At 50.5% G+C, this 6,541-nt stretch overlaps 2 pseudogenes; both read left to right on the forward strand.

Annotated features, from left to right (window-relative positions):
• Positions 1–1,977: 1,977 nt before the first annotated feature.
• Positions 1,978–3,754, forward strand: LOC139000963 (transcription initiation factor IIE subunit beta pseudogene; annotated as a pseudogene).
• Positions 3,755–5,255: 1,501 nt separating this feature from the next.
• LOC139000964 (THO complex subunit 4 pseudogene) lies at positions 5,256–6,155 on the forward strand (annotated as a pseudogene).
• The last annotated feature ends 386 nt before the right edge of the window (positions 6,156–6,541 follow it).

Raw genomic sequence — 6,541 nt, forward strand, 5'->3', positions numbered from 1 at the left:
GGGCTGAGAGTAGTCAGGTAGAGAAGCAAAGCAAATTTTCCGGTCTGAGGCTTAGAGTATTGTTTGCATTTTCTATTTACTTGGTTCACAGTGATAGAGCTCTCAATCCCCTGTAGAGGTAACCCCTTCCCCCACTTTTTCAGAATGAAGAAAATGTTTTAAAAATCAAATAATCATAATTGTTTGTTTTTTTCTCTCTCTCCACCTGCCAACTTTATTGAGATATATATTAGTAATGGACATGCAACTGTTGTGTAAGTCTAATGTGTGCACATGATGTGTCGATACATGTATAGCTACTTTTTTTCTTGTTGTAGTGGGAGCACTTAAGATACACTGTCTTAGCAACTTTCAGGTATACAATTTAATATTGTTAACTATGGCCACCATGCTGTACATTAAAACCTCAGACCTTACTCATCTTGTAACTGGAAGTTTGTACCTCTTGACCAGCATTGCCCCCATTTCCTCCAGGCCCAATCTCTGGCAACCACCATTCTGCTCCATGTTTCATGAATTCAGCTCTTTATAAATTCTACATGTAAGTGAGATCATTGTTGTTTGTTTTCTCATTTCCAATGCTATATATATTCATTGTACAAAAGATAAGATACTTTAGCATTCATAAAATGCTAATAATCATTACACCTAGACTCATGATATAGCCTTTCAAGTCTTTTTCTCTGCACCAGTGAGTGAGTAAATATTTTTTGAAATGAACAAATGAATGTCTTACTTTTTATTGAATTATTGTCAAAGCTAAGAACTACCTCAGATTGCTTTTGAAAGGATGCAGAGCATTATGAAGAATTGAAAGCATCATAAAGGTTAATCTCATTTCTGCACCCCCAAAGTTCACCCCCCACCCCCATAACCCACCTGTGTCATTTAGTGTCCAGCAGAGAGAAGTGCCTGCTGTGGGGCTGCTGCCTGAGTCAAAGGGTCAAGCTGTTATCCTTTTTAAGGGACTCACGTGTCTGAAATGTCTCAAATGTAACAGAAAAGGTTGCTCTTTGGTGTTGATGTGAAAAATTTGAGCAGAAAATTCTAAAGCCAAATTTCACAGTAAGAAAGAAGAAAGCCTTAGACAAGGTCATTGTTTTGGCATTGCATTTTATTACCTGTTTGACTTTAGGCAGACAGGTAGCTTCCCTGAACCAAGCTCCTCTTCTGTAAGTTGGGGATAATGACCCCTACTCTACTGTCTCCTACCAGAGTCACTATGAGGACCAAGTGTCAAGTGTATGGTTATTTGCATTGCATGCAAGTGTGTATGCTATTTTTTTAAAAAAATGTTTAGAAGTAGAAAGAGCAAAAGCATTGCCACTCTTTATAAAATTCTGGGATCTAATTCTTGGGTTTAACATTGGTAGGAATTAATTGTGATGCAACTACTCTCTCAGAACCCTACTCCAAGTTTTCTTCAAAAACAAAAGAATCCCTTGATGGCTAGCAGCTCATTGATCTTCAGTAGAAAAGACAGAAAGTAATCCCATTTCACAGAATAATAGCAGGCTTGCCCATTTTCACAGGGGTCTCAGAGCTCCAGAGGTCTGTGTGTGTTACTTTAAGCACAGCAGAGACATGCAAGGAGGAAGCAAGGGGAGAAGCCAGATAGGCGGTGTCCCTGTGGGGGCACCCCAGGGTGTGCTGCAGGGTTGCCTACAGGTGCACACCTGGCTCCTGGCAGCTCTGGGGGGAGGAATGGGCCTTGCATGGGAGGCAGGTGACTCGGCTTCTATCCTACCTCAGAGACAAGCTGTGCAATCTGGGTTTCATCATGTCCTCTCCTCCCCCTGAGCCTTCGTTTCTCTATCTATAAAGGGAGGGAGTTAGCCTAGATGAGTTCCTTCCAGTCTTAAACATCTAGGATTCTGGGTTATTTCCCATTCATGCCTTCCCAAATAGAAGTTTGGTAGAGAATTACCACATCCAGATGAATCAGGTGGTATGTCTTATAGAGAAGTCTATGCCAAGATGTTCCGGGACATCCTGCACACCGACAGCATCTGGAGACAGCGCTGTCACCAGGACTTTGGCATTCCTGGAAACTTGCAGAAACCGGAGAAGATCGGTGGTATGTCTTATAGAGAAGTCTACACCAAGATGTTCCCATACAGAAACCTTTTGGGTTTGTGACAGCTAGATTATGGCTATAGAAGACTGCTGAATGTAGTGGCGGATGATGGCTTATGCATTACCGGTTGGATGTACGGGCCTCGCCTTAACACACATGTGGACGGCCCAATGCAATTCGAGCCTTCGTTTCGAATTCACCTGACGCAAAGGAAATCAGCCATGGTGGAGTACATGGACCACTTCTACAGCTTTTCCCACAGCTGCCACATGCAGATTCAGAAGGACAGGTTCAGCATCCGATGGATCCAGAGAGACCTCCGACGGGATTCACCAATGCGGCTTAGGGGAGGACGGGAACTGGGGAGTCTTCATCCTGTTCGGTGAGAACCACTTCCGGTTCATCTGGCTGGAGATGAAATACTTCATCCTTTTAGGCAGAGTACAGAACACCTTCCAGCATGTGGAGGCACCATACCCGCAGGCCTTCCTGGAGATGCTCTGAAACATTCAGCCCGGACACCCCAGGAGGAGCAGCTTGCATGCACTTTGAATACTGGACCTTCTGACCTCGTGACCGACCTTTGTTCGATTTTTTTTTAAACCTCACCTGAGGAAATATTCCCCTTGATGTTTAGAGAGAGTGGGGGAGAGGGGGGGAAAGAGACATAATCCATGTGAGAGAAATACATCAGTAGTTTGCCCCCTGCCCAAGCCCAAACCAGGGCCAGGCTGGGTAGAGGCCAGAAATTGAGGTAGAAGTAAACCTTAGACCAGGGGTCTCAACTGTCCTAATGCTGCGACCCTTTAATACAGCTTCTCATGTTGCGCGAAGCCCCAATTTCCTTGTTACAAATTGAACATGAACATGATTTGGGATAGATAGATAGATAGATAGATAGACAGATAGGTAGATAGGTAGATAGAAATATCAAGATACTGGGATAGCCCTGAACTGCCTGGTGATGGCCATGCTGCTGAGGCCCCAGCACAGAGTGGTGGTACAGATGTCTATGGACCTGTCCCTGTTCATCAGTCCATGTTGTTCTCTATATTCCACAAATGAGTGAGATCACATGGTATTCATTTTTCTCCGACTGGCTGATTTCACTTTGCATAATGCTCTCCAGTTCCACCCATGCTGTTGTAAAATGGCAAGAATTCCTTCTTCTTCTTTTTATTTTTCACCGCAAGGTAGTATTCCATTGAGTACAAGATAAGAAGGCTCTGCTTCTGCTCATAGATAAGCATAACCAGTGAGGCTTAGGAGGAATTCTTCTAGAAGACATACAGGAAGTACTGCCCAATTCCCAGAAAGCTGTCAAGACTTTAGGGGACCAGATATTCTTTGTAAATCGTCCAGAAAAGAAGAAAATTTTTTTCTTCAATGATAAAAGCTGTCAATTTTCTGTGGACGAAGGGTTTCAGAAACTGTGGAGGAGTGTCACTGTGGATTCAATGGGTGAGGAGAAAACTGGAGAAGGCAGCGGAAATATTCAGAAGAATATCTGAAGCAACAGGGTATTTCTTCCATGCAGGAATCCAGACCAAAGAAAGTGGCCCCTATCCAGAGAAGGAAAAAGCCTGCCCACTACACAAAAAGCGACGATTTAAGACTCATAGCGAACACATGGCAGGAGTGCTGAAGGATGACTCTGACATTGCTCCTAGTAAATAGTGAACAGTTTTGTAGTGTGAAGAGGTCACCACACACCAACAGAGGAGGCAAACCAGCTTGAGGAACTGGATTCAGGTCAGCTTCCTCCCCCCACATTCTTGGATTTGGGGGCCTGGAATGACACCTTCCACGTCATGCCAGATGAAAAAAAAAAAAAACACTCCTTAAAAAAATAAAAATAAAAAAAACCTCCATGAAAAACTCTTGATCAGGCCTTTCAACTTTCTCAGGCTTCAGCAAGCCCAGATGGCCAGGCCCGGACTTGGTCTGTGGGCGGGGGCCTGACCATCCATCCATCCAGAGAGTGAGCAGGGTGGGGGTGAGGGGTGGGGAGGGCCCACAAGATTGCCTGAGCCAGATATAGTCTTTGGCTGTGGATTACAGAGATTGGGTTGACTGGGGCCTTGGCCTGCGCCAAAGATCCCGTCCAGCCCTCTGCTGATCGAGAAGCGTCAATGCAAGCCCCCATCCTGCAACCTCCTGTGGGGAAAGCACAGACAGGTGACTAGACTTCCCCATTTCTGGCTAGACCCGAGGTGGGAAGGACATGCAAGGGGCGTTGTCATTGAGAAGGCAGGGGCTGAAGGGTGTTCATGGATGGCGAAGGACCGTTCAAAGCAAGGAGTGTCCGTGCGTGACTGCGGATATACACGCACAGACGCACATACTTGCGCGCACACACAAACTCCCACACCCACACCCACACACCTATCCCTCCCGCCTCTAACCCTCCCGCCCCCTGCGTCCCCCTGCCCCCCCCCCACACACACACACACACACACAGGAGCACAAGATATCTGCCGAGTGAGGCACGCCTAGGAGATTTTCCGTGGCTTTGTTTCCAATGGCCAGTCCTGGGCCCACCAGAGCCTGTCTAAGTATGTATTGTCCCCACTTCCACCGAGAAAAAACGGCGATGCTGTCCCACAAGGCGTGGAAACGGAACCCTGCAGGCCTCCTTGGGCACCTGCCCTGTCTCCCAAGTCCTCTCCCAAGCCCCGTGAATCGCTTGGGCGGGCCAGTGGCGCCCTCTCCTGGTTCTGGAGCGCCAATGCAAGCCTCCTCCCCTCAACTTGAGGCCCAACCAGTGACTTTGGTCCTGGGGGCGGCTGATTGGTCAAGCAGGCAGCTGATTTGGCTCCTCCCACCAGCTCTGGGGCTATAAAAGAACACAGGGCCTTCTTTGCAGAGCTTCTCAGCCCTAGGCTTGTCGTGGTGGTGGTCGTCGTCCTCGTTCTCCAAGGGAGCTTTCAGGAGAGAGGTCTCGCCAAGATCCGGTCCCGGGACACAGAAGCCGCTAGAGCACCTGCCTAGAGCCTGGCTGGGCTGCTGATCCACTGAACACTGTCTCGGTGTCATTTCTTCTTCACCGACTATTCCACACCCTTGGTAACTCCTGGGCCTGGACCTCAACATCTGGGACAGCCCTGGCGCCACGCGGGAAGTGAAGGACCCGCGTGCCTCCGCACGGGCTCGATCCGAGGCTGATTCGGGGCCCGCCATGGCCGACAAAATCCACATGTCACTGGACGATATAATTAGGCTGGACCGGAGCCAGCGCGACGGCCAAGGCGGGGACCGCGGCTGTGGCGGGGGCAGGGACCGAGGCTGAGACCGAGGCCAGGCCGGCTCCCAGGGAGGCCACGGCCACAGCCACGGCCATGGCGGGGGCAGGTACCACTGCCGGGACCCAGGCAGGGCCAGCTCCCAGGGAGGCCTCGGTGGCGGAGCGCAGGCCGCTGCCCCTGAGAGCTGGGGCGGCGGATCGTTCCAGAACAGGGCGGCCCTCGGCCTAGGCAGGAACCGCCCGGCGCCCTACAGAAGGCCGAGACAGCTTCCCCACGAGTGGCAACACGACCGCTTCCGCAGGGCCTTCGGCACGGATACCGGCCTGACCATCTGGGGGAAGCTGCTGTTGTCCAACCTGGACTTCGGAGTGTCCGATGCGGACATCCAGCAGCTGTTTGCAGAGTTCGGGCCTCTGAAGCAGGCCGTTGCCCATTACGACCTTTCTGGCCGCAGCCTGGGAACAGCCCACGTGCACTTTGAGCGCAAGGCAGATGCCCTGGAAGCCAGGAAACAGTACAACTGCATCCCTTTGAATGGCAGTCCCCTCCACATCCAGATCCTCACCTCGCAGATGGACACGCAGCCCAGGCCGGTACCGAGTGTCAACAGAGCCTGGGTGACTACGAACCGAGGATCTGGAGGCTTCGGCGGCGGCGGCGGCGGCGGCACTCAGGACCGCGCCCACGGAGGCAAGCGGTGTCCAGGCAGGCACACGGGCTGCGATTCAAAGCGAAACATATCGGCGGAGGAGTTGGACGACCAGCTGGACGCTTACAACTCGATGATGGTCCCAAGCAATTGGACGCCAAACAGGACGCTTACAGTGCAATGAGGGGCACCCAGCAGTTGGACGCCCAAAAGGGCGCTTACAACTCGATGAGGGACACCAAAAGGATGGACGCCCACCTGGGCGCTTACCATGCCATGAGGGACACCAAAAAGTTGGACTCCCAGAAGGAGGCTTACAGCTCCATGAGGGACACCGAGGAGTTGGACTCCCAGCTGGATGCTGACAGCGCGATGAAGGACACCGAGGACTTGGACGGCCAGAAGGACGCCGAGGAGATGGACGCCCTGCTGGACGATGACGATGTGATGATGGACACCAGCTAAAGCACCAGCAAGTCAGTGTGCTCGAGGATGGCCAGGGACCTGGGACCAATGATGGAGTTGTTTCTTCTGTTTGGAAATAGGATTTAAAACTCCTAGAAAGAATTT

This window comes from Myotis yumanensis, unplaced genomic scaffold (genome assembly GCF_028538775.1).
Source record: "Myotis yumanensis isolate MYYU_CA2020_CCGP unplaced genomic scaffold, mMyoYum1.0.hap1 SCAF_50, whole genome shotgun sequence".
Taxonomy (NCBI): Eukaryota; Metazoa; Chordata; class Mammalia; order Chiroptera; family Vespertilionidae; genus Myotis; species Myotis yumanensis.